The sequence below is a fragment of the Ruditapes philippinarum genome, unplaced genomic scaffold (assembly GCF_026571515.1).
Source record: "Ruditapes philippinarum isolate M1 unplaced genomic scaffold, ASM2657151v2 ctg606_1_1_1_1, whole genome shotgun sequence".
NCBI classification, from domain to species: Eukaryota; Metazoa; Mollusca; class Bivalvia; order Venerida; family Veneridae; genus Ruditapes; species Ruditapes philippinarum.
In genome coordinates, this window is record NW_026858164.1 from 147433 (window position 1) to 167044 (window position 19612).

The 19612-nt window shown below is 32.0% G+C and overlaps 2 long non-coding RNA genes across 3 annotated transcripts; both read right to left on the reverse strand.

Moving 5' to 3' along the window:
- Nucleotides 1-1490: 1490 nt before the first annotated feature.
- On the reverse strand, nt 1491-16049 carry LOC132752325 (uncharacterized). 2 transcript variants are annotated; one of them, XR_009628803.1, is made up of 4 exons: nt 9179-9325; nt 8887-8938; nt 8496-8591; nt 1491-1584 (listed from the first exon to the last, which is right to left on the reverse strand). It is a non-coding gene; the product is annotated as an uncharacterized LOC132752325 (long non-coding RNA). The 2 variants fall into 2 exon arrangements; XR_009628804.1 differs by lacking the exons at nt 8496-8591; nt 8887-8938; nt 9179-9325 and adding an exon at nt 15911-16049.
- Nucleotides 16050-17318: 1269 nt separating this feature from the next.
- On the reverse strand, nt 17319-18384 carry LOC132752327 (uncharacterized). The gene is made up of 4 exons (XR_009628806.1): nt 18289-18384; nt 18016-18067; nt 17628-17738; nt 17319-17350 (listed from the first exon to the last, which is right to left on the reverse strand). It is a non-coding gene; the product is annotated as an uncharacterized LOC132752327 (long non-coding RNA).
- Between the last annotated feature and the right edge of the window lie 1228 nt (nt 18385-19612).

The window sequence follows — 19612 nt, forward strand, 5'->3', positions numbered from 1 at the left end:
GAATAAGTCAGTCACTATAAGTCAGATTGACTCCAAACTTGGTATGCATGCTTCTTATAATGACCTGAAGTGCACTGCACAAGAATCGTCACGCTGCACTTCTTAATTTTTGAGTTATAGACCTTTATAATTTTCATACTTTTTTTTTGTCCCAGCCATTTCACCTAAACTATAAAAGCTATGGACTTGAAACATAGGAGGATAGATCTCATTGAGAAGAAGTGCAGTGCACAAGAACCGGTACTCTGTACTTCATGATTTTAGAGTTATTGCTCTGTGTTAATTGTAATACTTTATTTTTGTCCCGGCCAATTCTCCTACATTTTAAAAGCTATTGTCTTGAAAATTCATAGGATGATATCCTATGAAGTGTAGTGCATAAAAAACTTGTCCTCTGCATTTCTAGAATTTTGAGTTATTGCCCTTTGTTAATTTTCTTACTTTATGGGCTTGTCAAGAGCATAACTTGGTCACTATAAGTTTGATTGACTCCAAATTTGGTATGTAAGCTTTTTTCATTGACCTGAAGTGCAGTGCTTAAAAATCCATCACAGAGTCCTCCATTTGATCTGTCAGTGAAAAACTTTTCCATGGTATTTCTAATTTAGATAATATAACAGTTTTATTAATTCTGATGTTACATTGTTACAGTTAGTTCAAATGCCACTAAAGTTAAAGGAACATGTACATTGTAAAAGCAGTTTTTATAAATAACCAATATTTAAAAAGCTAAACTGTTCTAAAGGCGACATATCCGACTCGCGGTGTTCTAGTGGTGTTGTATACAACTGTATTTTTTCAGTAATAGTTTTTAAAGAAGACATCTTACTGCTGTATTCAAATCGGACATAAATGCTCCAAACAAGAACGTAATTTCTTAAATTATTGCATCAAACTGGTGTTTCCGTTAATTTTACTCATACCGAAAATTTCGTCTGACATGTGGGGTACCAGATGAGTCGCATGCTATGCAATGGCATGCTTAGGGTGACCTAATTTTGTCGTTATGAAAGAAGTTTTAATTTCATACGCTGTTGTCACGGGATTAATGACATAAATTTTCATGGACAACTGTTTTATTAAGATAAAGAATTTAAAATATGATGAACTATATGCATGAATAGATATCTGACATGATTGCGGTTTGGATCGGAATATCCACCCCTCGGGTACCCTTTCATTGGCTTATCCCTTCGTCTGAACCGCAATATATGACAGATATTATTAATATAACACAATCGGTCGGCATTAAAAGAAATAATAATACAGAATATTACAGTGGAAATAGTTTTCGTCTGTTGATAGTTAAGAACACACAAGGCAAGTTGAAGAACTTAAGTTTATTATAAACTTCATGTGTTCTATTCAGAAACAGACCATATCGTGTCCAGTCTCGTCATTACACATGTAATATAACAAACAAATGCATAAATAATATTGAAGTAACAATAGTTCATAGAAAAGAATTCTTGGTATATAGGTAAAAAGTGTTGTCGTTTTTTGTTTTGTTGTCACATTAAACTTTATTGTAAACAAATGCTAACAATCCGCCTGCCAAGAGAAGTTCCGCAGTTGAACGACAACCTGAAATGATAAATTTGGACAAAATAAGTACATAACAATGAGAATATTGAACTATGTATTATTAATATAGTTTCAACCTTGAAATTCTTTAGACGCACGACGCGAAAAACCGGTCTTAATGACATTTTTTTTCGAAATTTGGTTTTTATCTCATTTTTGTAGAGATTTTCCTTCTGAATAAGATAGAGAAAACTATTTTTAAATCAAAAGGTTATTTATTGAGATATACCTATTTAAAGAACGTCATATATTTGAACACTTTATTAAGAAATGACGTCGAATTTATTAATTAAAGAATTTTAAAGCGGCAATTTTATTTATCTTAAATCAACTCAATTAGTTTGATCTAACTGTAAAAAAGTTAGTTTCAAAGTTTATTTCAGAACTCAATTCATGTACACACATGACAATATGTTCTATAGCATATTAGCATACTTTGCATAAAGAGGCATATCATACACATGAAAATAATAATATTAAGACAATTCATCTTATCAAAATGGAGAAGGAGGCGCATTTTCAAGGACATGATGAACAAATATGTAGAAATCTATTATCAAATTTTTTGACATTTTCCTTAAGTATATATTTTGAAAACCGGAGTTTTCCTGCAAGTTTGAAATCGGAGTACTTATAAGTTTCGTTAAGTGTATGTAGAAATCTATTATCAAATTTTGTGACATTTTCTTTAACAAATAAAAAAAATTATTTTATTCATTACAATGACTTATATTCATATTCATAATAGATTAAAAAGTTAATAAAATTTGGATGTCGTACATACTTACGATCTAACATTCTTTTTCTTAGTACAGATAATTCATTGCACTTAAAGAGATAATGGGATTCATCTCCAATACTTCCGGAGCTGTTACAAAGTGTACATTTACGTAAATTTAAATCTATACCATTCAAACTTCCGGTTTCTACAGGAAGGCTGCTGTTTGTTGTTACATATCTTAGTAAGTTTTTTTGGTGTATTTGTTAAATAGGGTTCGAAATGGAATTTTGTTAAGATGAATTGTATTAATATTATACTTTTCATGTGTATGCTATTTCTACAATGAATTAATTTATAATTTTTACATTTACTCGATTCTGTACAAAACCAGTCATTTAGAAATAAATCTGACAATTTTTGCTTCACATTAGCAACTAACCGCTTATGATTAGGAAACATCTGATAGGTCCATACATTGGGGTTTCCACATTTGACACGTATATTTTTAATATGCTTAAAGCACAGAAATGTATGTCTATTAACATTACTACTTGTATTATAAGTTTTAAGAGCAATTTGATAAAATGTGCTAGATAGTTTTAGTTCATTAGGTACAACTAGATTAGACCAAAAATTAATCATTCTACAATCAATATCAATAGAAATTGGTTTAACACTACATTCGACGTACACAATACAATTTGGTGTACTAGATTTAAGACCTAATATATGTTTAAGCTATTTCAATTGTACCTTTTCAAGTATACTGTTATTACCATATCCCCAGCATTCACAACCTTATAGTAAAATTGGTTTTACAAGTTTGTCAAACAAATCTATTTGCATATTCAAAGGTAATTGAAGTTGTTTTTTTTATTTTTCAATGAAACAATACAAGGCTTTTATTGCTTGGTTAGCTATATAAGTCTTTGCTTTTAAGAAACTACCACTTCTACTAAATAATACTCCTAGATATTTGAATTCCTCGACAACCTCTAGATTTTCATTACCATATGTAAAACTATACTGCATTCGCCTACCTTTTAAAAATACAAGAACTTTTGTTTTAGATGTATTCACTGTTAATTTCCAGTTGTCACTGTAACTTTTATATAGGCTACTAGCAATTTGAAAATCGTTTGCTGACTCAGATAAAATAACAGTGTCGTCAGCATATAGAATAATAAACAATTTCACAATGCCAAGTACTTCTTCATTAAATGTTACACCTTTTATACTATTACTATTTGCAAAATAATCATGCAAATCATTCAAATAAATTACAAGAAAGCAACGGCGATAGATTAGTAATAAAGTTATGTAAATAAGAGACTTCTGCTAATGGCGACTATGCTCGTTGCTTAGCAACGTAATAACAACACGAACGAGCGTGTCATACACGGCTAATCATTTGTATTTTAATCATTACCATGCTTAATATCTTTAATCTGGACAAAACCATGCATCATCTTTACTGGAATTTTTCAAAATATGCACTGACTGAAAAGCAATTATTGAAGACCACGATCAGAAGGCACAGGTGTGTTGGTGGGTTTTTGTATGCACTGGTCGCATAGGTTGAATCATCCAGTCAGCAGACAAATTGTTAAGTATATACCCAATACAAAGAAAGACACGAACAATAGTATATACGTATTTTAACGTTTAAGGTCTTTACGACTATAAAAGTCATAAATAAATTGTTAATTTCAAAATTCTACGTTTGCTTTTTTATTCTTTAGAACATAACAGTGTAGAAAATTGCAAAACAATTCAATAATGCCGTATGATGAACACAGAAACAAATAGTTTGATATATATATATAATCACTAAACTGTTCTAACAGTGCATAATAAGATTGATTGTCTTGACTAACGAACGCTCGCACACTTCGCACCAAATATCTATTGCGCTCTATTGACACCCCAGGCGTAATAACTCATGGACGGACACCTGAAGTGAACCGGAATCCTCGTTACTTCGAGACTTAAATCAACTTTTTCTCGCTTTCGGGTGTTATTCTGGCCATCACCGCACCCAGTGTGTCTGTCTGGAACCGAATGTGCTGGAATTTTCTATCAAAAGAAAACGATAAATATCCGTAATGACAACTGTTACAAACTTATTTCCTAATATGCCTCTATAAATCAACAATATTAATGTTATTCTCTGCACATTTAAAAATATTTTAGTTAAAAGAATGGAACAACTTGGACAGCTCCGTAAACATGGTCACGTGACGGAATTTCACATACTGTTACAATCAGTTTGTAAAATAATAAAAATTAAGACCATCCTAACCTATAAATTTAATTAAATTATAGAAGGAATGATATAAAATTTATCTAATGTTAAAATATTTTACTAGATTCGGCTTAAATATAATCTTTAAGGACCATGAATACGTTCTAATTATACGGTATGGACATTTTTGACTTCATGTTATTGTAAAGTAAATTAGAGTTACTGGTAAACAATACACCCTTTCACTTCCATGTATAAGATATTTTCTCTTTCTATGGTACAGCAAATCCGACTTTAAAGTTAACAACATTTTCATTTAAAATATTTTCATTTGAATGCGATAAAGATAGTTTACCTTATACTTGAAAAATATCTAGAAAGGGTTTCCTGTATCGACAAGGCAGGAGTCTTATTAACTTGATTCTGCAATGTCCAGTTTACCATCGACAGCACAGCGTCAGGTCCGTGTGTCCCTTTACCACCTGGACCGGGTTGTTCAAAACATTGGTTAAAATTAACCAATGGATAGCTTATCCACTGGTTAAAACCTTAACCAGCGGCCAGCTATCCAGTGGATAAAATTTCATTGTTCGGCAGTTGGATAGTACCCTGGCTACCTAACCAGTGGATTGCGTATTTATCCACTGGTTAAGTACCACAATGCAACAGGGATGGTTAGTGATTCTGGAAACAAAATGGCTGATTTATTGATGAGTAATAATCTTCTAATAGTCAGGAAGCTCCAAAGACTTAATTTTGAAAATGTTTTGTGCTTTTCATGTTTTGGAATAAAGCAAAAGTATATCAAAGGCCTAAAAGTATCGATAGATCTAATTTTCCCTTAGACACACATAGGTAAAAAATTCAAAACAATTTTTTCAAATTTTTGAATTGAAATTACTTTCCATTAGATGGGTAATGTTCTAACTAAGAAAATGAGTACTGACACTTGTATGTTTTATTAAAAAAAAGAAAGTTATGACGGTTTAAACTGAATTTTTTCTGAAACTACAACAACAACAAATCAGGTTGAAAGGGGTTCTAAAAGCACTTTTTTCAGAAAATGTTTTCAAATTAAATCCTAATGCATTTTCAATATGAAATCGTTTCTAGTTAAGACAAAATAAACATATATTTGTAAGAAAAATCTGGTTTCAAACCAAATTTTAATGGTTTTTAGACTGTTTTAATGATGATGGCTAACCACTGGTTAAGGGCTTTATCCGGTGGTCCTCGGACTGGTTAAAGTTAACCACTGGATAACGCATTTTATCCGTTGGATAAGTTTTGAGCAACAGAACTTATCCAACGGACAAAATTTAACCAGAGGATAATGAATTTAACCACTGGTTAACACTAACCAATGTTTTGAACAACCGGATCCAGGACCTATCGTTTGACCTTGGTCATTCAGGAAGTTGAGTTGCTGTAGGATGTCATCCAGTCTGGATTTTACGCAGGGTTAAAAGTATATTGTGCCCATCTGGTGAGAAAAGAGAGAGGCAAACTTACATTCTGACTGAAGGGACAAACTTTTCTCCTGTGTCATGTGTGGCAACACTACGCCGTATACCCTCATTACCTATGAAATAACACAAAAAAATCCTTAGTTAAACATAAATTAAAGTGACATTATGCATATCCAAGTATAAATGTTGAGTGAAAAGGTCAAAGTAAAAAAAAACTTGAGATTTTTTCATAATAGGTTTCAATCTTAAATTATAGATAATAGTCCATGTGAATAATCAATAACCAAATGAATCACAATAATTTCTATAGATATCCTTCGGAATATGTTGTTAATGCTCCGTTGATAAAAAGAGTGGGGCAGGCCTTTTATATTTCAGGCAATTTATCATATTTTATTTCATAATCAACTATTGTTCAATGGTCATTATAATAGTCAATCTTTTTAAATATATAGTCAAATGAACTCAACTTGACAGATTGAGCGTAATGTACCTTGCAGATAGAGGTAAAAACAGCGTATTTGAACCTTATTAAAGCAACGATCTTTATAATAACGGTAAAAAATCATGATAACCTGAATAGATAACATATGGCAGAGACATAGATAACAGAGATTGGCAACTTCATGGCCAGTTAAAATATCACACGTGCCTGCTAAACTGAAAACTTGTAGCAAGTAAAACTTATTAACCAGATAACAAAATCAGTAAAATATAATACATTTTCTGAAAGCTTATGCATTTGTCTATGGCTGCAGGTCAAAATATTCACAGTTCCCATTTAAATTTATGATACATCAATTTTTAAAAGAGAACTATTTAATAATTTTTGTTACAAAACTATTCAAATAACGAAAAAAACAGACTCAGTGGGTATGTTCTGCTATGTTTTTCTTAGTGAAAGACATGGAAAAGTTACCAATATCTTAACATGCAGCAATAGATAAAAGATTTACCTTTCAAAATGGTATATAATATTAAAGGATCAAATGAACATCCATTATGTTTTATTTGCTACAAAATGCCTAATTTTTCACTTTTTGATAGGCATGAGTGATATTTCAATGGAGTATATATAGGAGCTGCTTATCTCTGTTATCTATGTCTCTGCATAATTATGGTCACAGGAACTTGAAATTCTATCAAATAACCAATATTAATGATAATATCCTAACATACCCCCTATATACTATAAATAAACACTTTTTATATTATATGGGGTATATTTTGCATATTATCGTTAATATTGATATAATTTCAAGTTCCTGTGATATGGTACTAGTTAATGCTTTTCAATTCTTTAGTGTAGGGAGACACAGACAAAATTTTCATTTCTACGAATTGAATTTTTCTTTCAATATTCTATAAATATCCTCGAAATGAAAACACTACAGAGGAACAAAACTTTTCTCTTTATAAAGAATAAAATGGTGGTTTCCCAACTTGACCCACGTGGGTCAAAATAGCTGTTATAGAGAACTAAGAAAACGTTAAAGAAGGCTATCTGTCGAATGAATGACTACTAAAGACTTATTTCAATCTAACAATACTGTATCCAGAATATCTGAGAGGGGTTTCCAGTTATATGATTTGTTTTAAAACTACTCGTTGAGTCTGTCGGCGTCTTAATTTCGTTCAATATATGAAAATATAATTACGCTTCAAACCCAAATTATATAGTATTTATACAGAAATTCATGCTAGGACTTTAGAGAATATTTTTGTCATTCAATTGTCTAAGTATCCCTTTGATTAATTCTATAAAAATATACTTTAATACATACTTACTTCAAACTCCTCCGCCATCTTATACACTTTCCTCAAAATTCCACGTAGGTAAACTTTAAAAACTTCAATAGGCACACGATAAAAAGCATCAAAATGGCCGACAAGAGTTGTCTACCTTGATTCAAAACTTTAAATGCTTATATTTTCATAAACATATACAAATACTTACCATTTTACATGTAAGAACAAAGAATGTAATCTTTATTTACTCAACACTTAAGTTAATTTCCAAATATTTAGCTGGTATTGCAGTATTTCATAATAATCTTGATGACCAGTAAATGTCTCAAAGTTTATTAAAAAATAACACAAAAGAAATAAGAAATTGTTTGTTATTATGTATTGTACGAAAAACAAAATCCAGTAGTAAAAACAAAAATTCATTTAAGTATGTATTAATTATATGCCCTTGAAATGACCTCAAAATAATAAGTAGAAAATTCTAATTCAGGGGCAGATAACTAAAAAAAAAGAGAACGGTTACCCCAATTTTTTACCGTTTAAAATGTTTCTGTTATCATATTCTAACAACATGCCCAGTTTAAAGAAATCCTATTGAACAGTTTTCATTTTGCATATATGTCTATATAAAAACTCCCCAAAACATCAAGAACCATTAAAAGATTTTTAAAAGCAGCTTAAAATAATTGCATTGCATCTAAATGTTAAAAAAGTGAGATTTACTTACTTGTAGTCGTCGAGTCGCCACCATTTCCAACAGCAGTAGTTGTGGCATCAGTTGTGGTAGTCGTTGTCGTTGTAGCTGCTGTGGCACCATTACGTGCTGTAAAATAATTTTATTCTCCTATATCCAGAATAATTTCTTTTAATTAACCAAAATTTCACAAGGAAAAATACGCACTTTGTAGAACTAGGTTCTAAAGTAACGATAAATCACAGTTGTATGTAATTGGACCATAAAACCATTTAACCGTTAAAAAGGCATCGAAACTTAATAAAAACTACATCTTTAGCAAAATATATATGTTTTTCAATAGTTCTGTTTTAACTAAACAATGTGTTAGTTTTATATTTATCATGGCAAGCAATAAAGAACCGATAATGGAACACCAACTTACCTGCAATTAAGCACATACACAGCAGACTGAAAACTGCACTGACCTTCATTTTCTATAATTATATTTAATTTCTTGATTACTGAAATGAAAAATCATGCATGTAGCTTGAAAATTTCGATTACGATATTTACAAATACTAGTACATTGTGTAATAGTTTAAATAATTTGTCATGTCAGATATGAACTATATGTTGTTTCAGGTAAACTTTCTAGAAACATTTTCGATTGTATTTTGTTTCCATTAAACAATGAAATAAAATACTGCATGTATTCTCATATGTGAATAACTTACCTTTCAGACTGGTTAATCACAGACTAAAGCGGTCGAAAAAATACAAAACTATAAATGTGTTGACTCGGAGCGTTGTTATAGCGCCCTATCACTATCATATGGTGGCTGTTTTCTGCCATTTCGTGTTTTCGTGTCTCGAAAGGCGAAGACACGAAAACATACCTATTTGTCGTTATTTCGACTTTCGCATTTCGGCGAAGACACGAAAACACGACACATTCTAGGCGAAATAAAGAAACTTTAACACGCGAAGGGACGAAAATTTCATTGTTTAAGTATTCGTTTAAGCGGGGCGAAATCTTTCGTGTCCGCGCCTCTTCGAAGCCGAGAAATGCGGAGGTCGAAATAACGAAAATACGGCAGATTTTCGTGTAGTCAAAGTAACGACAATGACATTGTTTCGGGTTTCGCCTTCCGGTAGGTATGCGCAGAACGAGTACACATATGACGGATTGTTTCAAGCTTGACGACATTTTGCATGACATAGGTGCACAAGTACACATATGCTACATATATAGAAGAAAATGTAGAATAATAGCAATGACAGTATCCTTAAATGTTTTGCTTTTGCTTGTTTTGTTGTTGTTGTTGTTGTTTTGTTTTAATATGGACTTTGGAATTATGTTTATCTATTTAATTTAACTTATCAGCCTTGTATCATGTAAACTGTATATCTATTAGTAAACTGATTTGTTGATAAATTTAACTAAACGAGTTTTGGGCCAACTTGGACTTCGTCGACATTCTTCTATAACTCGACTATAATTCATCAATAAATCTAGCACATAAAGGCTGAGATTTAAATGTGCTGTCAACGGCAACCCATATTCAAAAAAGAACATCGTAATTAGAATGATAAACATCCACAAAGTGGTCAATGATCTTTTCCGACATTTTAGATATGCGTTGGTTTTTTTTTTGTTTGTTTGGGTTTATTTTTTGGTCATAAATTACAACAGGGTTCATCTAAGGCGTTTCAATCGGAGCGTTTGATTTTCACATGCCATCACTTGTTGCATTGCACCATATAAAGCAAAGACTGTGCAGTGTCTTCCTTCGATTAGCACATACTAAAGCAGTCTCGAAAGTTTCAGTTTTCTAGTGGCATTTGAACTGATTGTAACAATGTTACATCATATCAAATCGAGGACTCTGTGATGGATCTTTAAGCACTGCACTTCAGGTCAATGAAAAAAGCTTACATACCAAATTTGTAGTCAGACCAAGTTATGCTCTGGACAAGTCTATTAAGTAAGAAAATTAACAAAGGGCAATTACTCTAAAATCATGAAGTGCAGAGAACAAGTTCTTATGCACTACACTTCTTCTCAATGAGATCTATCATCATATGAAGTTTAAAGTCAATAGCTTTTATTGTGTAGGAGAATTGGCGAGACAAAAATAAGGTATTATAATTAACAAAGGGCAATAACTCTAAAATCATGAAGTACAGGGTACCGGGTCTTGTGTACTGCGCTTCTTCTTAATGAGATCTATCATCCTATGAAGTTTCAAGTCCGTCCTTAGCTTTTACAGTTTAGGTGAAATGGCCGGGACAAAAATAAAGTAAGAAAATGAACAAAGGGCAATAACTCAAAAATCTTGGAGTACCGCTTTTTGTGCCCTGTGTTTCATCTCAATGAGATCTATCATCCGCCATTCCGGTGGTTTCATGTCCATAGCTTTTATAGTTGAGTTGAAATGGCCGGGACAAAAATAAAGTAAAAAAAATGTACATTGGTGAACTATATCATTGTCATGTGTGAAAGGTTTTCAAGCTGGTATAATATAAGATTACGATTTATTTCAGCCTGCCCAATGATACCTGGTTCCATCATGTATAGGTGTACCTGTTTTTGTTGCTCTTGTAAGAGGTGAAATCAAACCACTCTTCAGGTAATAACATTCTTCTTACTAGTATTGTTAGTGTTGATTCTTGTTGTCCTGGCAGTGACATTATCTTTACCTGTACAAACAGGACAAAAAACTATCCTGGGCTTGAAACTGAGGCCAGCACAATATGTCCTATTGCACATGATAAAGGTCACAAATATTGATACACTAGTCAGTTGATTACAATACTTGTTGCTGGTTATTGTGTCGCCTTGAAAAAGGCGACATATAGGGGTTAGTTTGGATGTCGTCGTTGTCAGTGTCCCCTTAAGCTTGTACGGAGAATAAATCAGTCACTATAAGTCAGATTGACTCCTTTGTATACATGCTTCTTACCATGACATGAAGTACATTGCACAAGAATCGTCATGCTGCACTTCTTAATTTTTGTGTTTTTGACCTTTGTTAATTTTCATATTTTATTTTTGTCCGGGCCATTACTCCTAAAGTATAAAAGCTATGGTCTTGAAACTTCATAGGATGATAGATCTCATTAAGAAGTACAGTGCATAACAACTGGTACTCTGTACTTCTTTTTTTGAGTTATTGCCCTTTATTAATTTTCATACTTTATTTTTGTCCCAGCCATTTCACCTAAACTATAAAAGCTATGGACTTGAAACATAGGAGGATAGATCTCATTGAGAAGAAGTGCAGTGCACAAGAACCGGTACTCTGTACTTCATGATTTTAGAGTTATTGCTCTGTGTTAATTGTAATACTTTATTTTTGTCCCGGCCAATTCTCCTACATTTTAAAAGCTATTGACTTGAAACTTAATAGGATGATAGATCTCATTGAAAAAAGTGCAGTGCACAAGAACTTGTCCTCTGCACTTCAAGAATTTTGAGTTATTTATTGCCCTTTGTTAATTTTCTTACTTTATTGACTTGTCCAGGGCATAACCTAGTCACTATAAGTTTGATTGACTCCAAATATGGCCTTTTCATTGACCTGAAGTGCAGTGCTTAAAAAAATCCATCACAGAGTCCTCCATTTGATCTGTCGGTGTAAAACTTTTCCATTTGATAATATAACAGTTTTATTAATCCTGATGTTACATTGTTACAGTTAGTTCAAATGCCACTAAAGTTAAAGGTACACGTACATTGTAAAAACAGTTTTTATAAATAACCAATATTTAAAAAGAATATGCCTAAGTAACAGCTAAACTGTTCTCAAGGCGACAGACCCGACTCGCGGTGTTCTAGTGGTGTTGTATGCAACTGTATTTTTTTCAGTAAATGTTTTTAAAGAAGACATCTTACTGCTGTTTTCAAATCGGACATATATGCTCCGAGCAAGAACGTAATTTCTTGATATCAGACTGGTTTTTCCATTAATTTTACTCATGCCGAAAATTTCATCTGACATGTGGGGTACCAGATGAGTTACATGCTATACAATGGCAAGCTTATGGTGACGTAATTTTGTCGTTATGAAAGAAGTTTTAATTTCATACGCTGTTGTCACGGGATAAATGACATAAAGTTTCATGGACAATTGTTTTTATCAAGATAAAGAATTTAAAATATGATGGAATATGTTAGAATATGCATGAAAAGATATCTGACATGACTGCGATTCGGATCGGAATATCCATCCCTCGGGTACCCTCTCATTGGCTTGTCCCTTCGTCTGAACCGCAATATATGACAGATATTATTTATATAACACAATCGGTTGGAAACATGGCGGGCATAATCTTACATCGGCATTACAAGAAATAATAATACAGTGGAAATAGTTTTCGTCTGTTGATAGTTAAGAACACACAAGGCAAGTTGAAGAACTTAAGTTTATTATATACTTCATGTGTTCTATTCAGAAACAGACCATATCGTGTCCAGTCTCGTCATTACACATGTAATATAACAAACAAATGCATAAATAATATTGAAGTAACAATAGTTCATAGAAAAGAATTCTTGGTATATATGTAAAAAGTGTTGCCGTTTTTTGTTTCGTTGTCACATTAAACTTTATTGTAGACAAATGCTAACACTCCGACTGCTAAGAGAAGTTTCGTAGTTGAACGACAAGCTGAAATGATAAATTTGGACATAAGTACATAACAATTAAAATATATTTTGAGCTATGTATTATTAATTTAAATGTTGAATGTTATATGTCGTATCACATGATTAACCTTTTCCCTTATATAAGCGTGTTTCGACGGCTCTTTGCCCCCCCCCCTTTTTGAGGCCTCAAACATTGAAAAAAATGCCCTATTTAGGCCCCAAACACTGTTTTTCGTTTGAGAAATGTTGTTAAAAAAGTGACCGCTTTTTCGGCGCCGTCCCCCATCCAAATGTTACATCAGGGGGTTGCCAGAAGGGGGATGTGCCCCCTTCTGTTTGGGGGGTTTGAAGGGGGGCGGAGTCCCCCTCATCGCCAAGAAAATTGTGGACATGTGACAGGCTAAAATGGCCTCAGGTCGATCTTAGGGTAACTAGTAACCGACGCTGAAAAGCCTTTTACTCTATCTCAATTCATTGAGAAGTTGCAGCACTTTGAAATCAGTTTTGATGGAAAAAAAAAACAACGCAAAATAGTGATTTTTGGCATTTTTGAGACGTCCCCCCGTTGCCATGGTAACAGGAAATTTACGATTGAGCATGCTGTTACAGAGGCTATGGTCTAGTTAACATTTGTGCCAAGTTTCATCAGCATTGAAGCATTTTTCATAGTTTCATAGCAGTTTGAACTTGTTACAGGAGACTTTTCAATGAAAATGGCCATTTTTTCGCAATATGCTCATGGGGTAAAAGGTTAAGGGAAAGCAATGGGCACTTTATAACTAAATACACAGACACTTGGGGTTTGGAGCTCAAAACGCCTTTAAAATCCAAATAAAATGCATATTTGTCAATCCCAGCACATGTAGTGATCATATATATCAAAAAAACTTAATATAAGCCGTTTTGAAAAAATTTCATATTTCAACATCTATAATAATACATATATTATAGATGTTGAAATATGAAATTTTTTCAAAACGGCTTATATTAAGTTTTTTTGATATATATGATCACTACATGTGCTGGGATTGACAAATATGCATTTTATTTGGATTTTAAAGGCGTTTTGAGCTCCAAACCCCAAGTGTCTGTGACTAAATACAGACGAACGCTCCCCAAAAACCAGGAGTAGTCTGTTCATCTGAATTCTATATTATTCAGCTGCGGGGCTTTACTAAGTGTAAAGAATGGCACATATATTAAAGTATCTACAAGCAATGCGATACGTATATGGTGAATGAAGGAGGACTTTCACAGTATATCATCAGTTACACTAGTGTAAGGATAAACACATCACAGACAGGATCCGACTTTCTTTTATATAGCCATAATTTCTAAATTTCATTAAAAATGTAGAATGTTGTGCATATACATGTAATTTGTAAAAGTATTTAAAATACACAGTTTTATATACATTTAATTACAAATATGTTTCATATAATAACCATGTTAAACATGTTGAGTTATAGAATATCGCAGCTTTAAAAAATGAAAGCTGTATTATATCATCATATACCAATTTCCTACCCACTTCTGTTAGAATTGCCAGAAACGGCATACTAGTCTGTCCATCTGTCTGACTTGTTGTCTAATATGTACTTTAATCATTTGTAAGTTGATTGTTAAAAACTTTTGGCATGTACGATCATGAAAATGTGCCACATGAATCATAACTCTTTATAAATATATGTAGAGTTAATTCAGTAGTTTCTGGGTGAGATACGTCATATTTAGCCATAATCACAATGTCAGGTAATAACAGAATATATATGTTTCATTTTCTGACATACTTTGTTTTTTCATGACGTGTCAGTCATCCACTGTATTAAATAAATTATATAGATTACATAATTTATTTTTCTCGCCTTATTATAAATGTATGTAGTAGAATATTTCAACTCTTGTATAATGTTCATCTGTACCATTAAGCTAAGAAAAAATGCTTATATCCGCACAGTGAGCTTCTTATATCGCAAAAGTATATCATTTCAAGTGGTACATCTTTTGTCAAAATGTGGCCAGAAAGGCTGTTTTGCAGAGGCATCGTCAAATGTGAATCAAGCAACATGTGCTTATGTCATCAATGTTTTATTCGAAAATAATTTTCATTATTAAAAAAACTTTATCTGTGATCTTTTGTTGAAAAATAAAGAATTTTCAAAATGCATCAAACATTCTGCAAAGGAAAATCTTACGTGTAGCACCGGAACCGGACACAAAGCTGATGACAAAGAAAAGGAGGAAAAACACTAACTTTGTCCTTATTGACCTAAGTGAACATGCTTTTTGCTTGTAGAATGTCTTGTGCATTGCATATAAAAGCATAGCATACAAGTTCACATGAAATGCATACTGTCTTCAACTTAATATATTTTACGGATGAAAAAAATAACCAATCGTGTTTCGTGCACACTATTAAAAAAGATAAGAAATCACAGAAAGTGCTTGCATTCGTATACTCATGGTTCCAAATATTCAATGACCAAGTTGACTTAAATATCTTGTAGAATAAGACCAGTTGGAATGTTCGAGCACTTGCAAAATAATTACACTTTTGTATGTCCACAATAATAATTAAACACATGTTTCATATTAAACCATAGCCTAAGCCTTAGCCAATTCCTACTACAGTAGTAGTTTGTTTTATGCCGTCTTACCCAATGTCCAACCTACAACGGAATGGAAAATTTCTGTACGTCTGTCACAACGTCCAGAGTCCGTGTATACTATATACCTTTATTATTGTGTTGACCATAGTTTACATAAATTCATTTATACTATGGTCAACAAGTAACTACTGTGAAAGCAAATATCTTACCAATAGCACTTGAAGGAGTTGTTGTTGCCATCGGATCAGCACCTGGCGACAAATAAAGTGAAGAAAAAAATCATACACGTCATCATAAATGAACTAAATGGACACTTTATTACAGACAATGTCATCAGTCTTATAGTTCTGCCCCAAAATCTTTTTCTCGTATTATAACTTGTAAATCGAAGCAAAAAGAGGTAATAAATGAAGTAAATATTTAATATAAATGTTAAAAAAAACTAGTGTTTCACTCTCAACAATTCTTTCTCAAAGACATTTTAAATGAAAGATTGTACAATAATCTAACGTGGAAAATTTTATTTAAAATATATCAGAATTAAGCGAAGAAGATTTTATGCATTAATATATATGACAAATTGGAAGACAATACAAGATGTTGTGATAGTGACAATTGATAACAAAATAAATAAGGTACAGGGCAACAGGTTTACAAAGATTTCGTCCAAAAACACATGAACAAAAACAAAATGAATATCTGACCTACCTCGAAAATATTTATTTACCGTTTATTTACCGTTTCTATATAATAAAATATGCCATAATTATAATGCATAATTCTGATGATACATGTACATATGTTTTATGTAAATGCGAAAATACCAAAGAACAAAAATAAATATTCAAGCGTCTGTCCATCATTCGTAAATCGGAGTGTCAATACTTTCATTTATTTTAATTTTGTAATTAATTGTTACTATAGTTGTTCGTCAGTATCTGAGTTATTCAATTCGTTTCGTTCATTTGAAAATAATTAATTAATTAACTAAACAAAATCACGACAAATTCTCGTATTTAAGAACCATTGCAGTAACCAAGGCATTACCAACAAATCGGCATTACCAACAAATCATGATTGATATGGGTAATAATTAAGCAAAACGCGCATAATCTAATATCATTTCATTACATTTGGACATTATAACTGAAACATAGCATAATGATCAAATGTTTATTAGTTTAAAAATGTGCATAACTTTTATAGATTACGGCAATATTTATAGTCGATATATCATAGTGACAGTAGTTTGTTTGAAAATTAGTTTCTCCTTAAATCAATGTAGCTCTATGTCAGGTCAGAACAAACAAAAGTTTAAAAAATCTCAGCATTCCTAAAAACGGAAAGGGCAATATACATGTATCAATTTCTGTCAATAAAAGAGATAATTGTCAGGATTGAACCATATTCTTATTTTTACGATATGTTTGACGAATAAATATTCAAAATTATACCGTTTTAATTAACACATTTTATCATGGTTTCTAACATTTTGCTTAGAGCGAATATCGAGTTAAATTTTACTCATTGATCAGCATGATTATGACAGTTACAGGCAAAAATTGTATATTTTAAAACAATGGCACTTTTGAAATATTGTATAAGGAAAAATAACTAACTTGTAGCGTCAGGAGTTGTTGCGTCGGAATCTAAACGAATTAAAAATGTGTTTTATGAAGTTTGCAATATTTTTTTATCAATATTTTATTTTTGTGTTGTATTTATATCAGAAACTGTTATTATCAATTTTATAAGTTGAATAATACTACATATATACTACTTGATTTGGAAAAAAAGTCTGACAATTCATCAATTGTTATTGTAATTGTCATATATATTAAAAGAAAAACACCCTTAAAAGATTTTTTAAAGCAGCTTAAAATAACTACATTGTATCTAAATTTTTGAAAAGTGAGTTTTACTTACTTGTAGCCGTGGAGCCGCCACCATTTCCACCCGCAGTAGTTCCACCCGCAGTAGTTGCGGCATCAGTAACTGCTGTCGTTGTCGTTGAAGATGCTGTGTCACCATTACGTGCTATAAAATAATTTCATTCTCCTATATCCAGAATGATTTATTTTAATTAACCAGAATTTCACAAGGAAAAATACGCACTTTGGAATATTCTAAGAGTAACGGTTAGGCACAAGTGTATGTAATTGAAAAAGGCATCGAAACTTAAGAAAAACTACAAATTCAGCAAAATATATATGTTTTATGATATAGTTCTGATTTTACTATTTACTAAATAATGTATTTGTTTTATATACAATATGGCAAGTTATATAGAACTAAAAATGAAACATCAACTAACCTGCAATTAAGCACAGAAACAGCAGACTGTAAACTGCACAAACCTGCATTTTCTATAATTATATTTAATTTCTTGATTATTGAAATCAAAATCATGCATGTAGCTTGAAATTTTATGTTACGATATTATTACTTGTATAATAGTTTAAATAATTTTTGTCAGATATGAATTATATGTTTCAGTTAAATTTTCTAGAAACATTTGCGAATGTATGTTATTTACATTAAACAATGAAAAAAATACTGCATGTATTCTCATATGAGAATAACTTACCTCTCAGACTGGTTGATCACAGACTAAAGCAGGAGAAAAATACAAAACTATATATGTGTTTACTCGTGAGCGTTGTTATAGCGCCCTATCACTATCACGAGAAGTAGGAATCCGATAGGACTTTCATGTAATTTATAGCTGGCAGATTTGTTGTGTACTTGACTATTCCGAAGAGAAAATTTATAACGTCACTTAAAAACTATTAAGATGTTTATAAATGTTGCAATCTTGTTGTATAATTAAATAAATCTAGCACATATAGGCCGAGATTTAAATAGGACCAAGTACCCGTCTGTCCGTAAATAGATTGATAAACATTTGATCTTTTCATGGGTTTATTAGGTCAAATACCAAAATACAACTGGGTTGATTTAAGGCGTTACAATTGAAGCGTTTGATTTTCAGATTACCATCACTTATTTGTGTTGATACTTTGCATTGCAACATTATGCAAACACGGTCCATTGTCTTCCTTACAGCTTTACATCGTATTATCCCATACTCATGTAGTTCTTTTTTAAGCAAAGTCTCCATAATTTTTACCAAAAGTTCGAATTTTCTATTTACCGTTTTTAGCGTAGGAGAAAACAACGTTCTTGTATTGTCTATTGTCTAAAAAAAGTAATTTGTTTAAAATCGCAGGCAAGTGGTCAGTTACGTGTGTAACAGTTTATAAACGTTCCTTGTTGAACTATTAGCTGTGATACGTAAGGAAATGATTGAGCTGTATTCAAAGATTGACCACAAAAATATTCTAGCGAACACAATTTTTGCAGATAGGTGTGCTTATTTCTAAAATTTTAAAGGCTAGTGAAGGCTTTACACCAATGTTGATATTAAATATAAACACATTTATTTTGTATCGAGAAAATTTTTAGCACATGTAATAAATATAATTGTTTGCAGTAGGCACACTTTGTGTGCGAAGGCAATGATCGTCTCCGATAAAAGAGCCATATTTCAAATGTAACAACCATTCTATGTTATTGAAAATGTCTCTGACACCAATAAACAAGATTCAAGAACGTTACATAACGATTTTAAACCGATTTATTCAAACAGTTATAACGTCATTGATGAGATATAAAATGCATTTAGAAACACTTGTTTTCGACGTGATTTTATGATCGGAAAAATGACCAAAGTAACATCACAAAGTAACACGTAATACTACATGTACTTATGTTAAATATATTATTCGCTCCTATGCGGAGAAACACGTAATAAAAGGCGAGTTATTCAGGAAAGCAAGACAGGTCGACAAACCGCCGAGAATAAGTCAAAAAGTTGTATGTATGTAGTTAATGCTTAATGAGGGTTCATC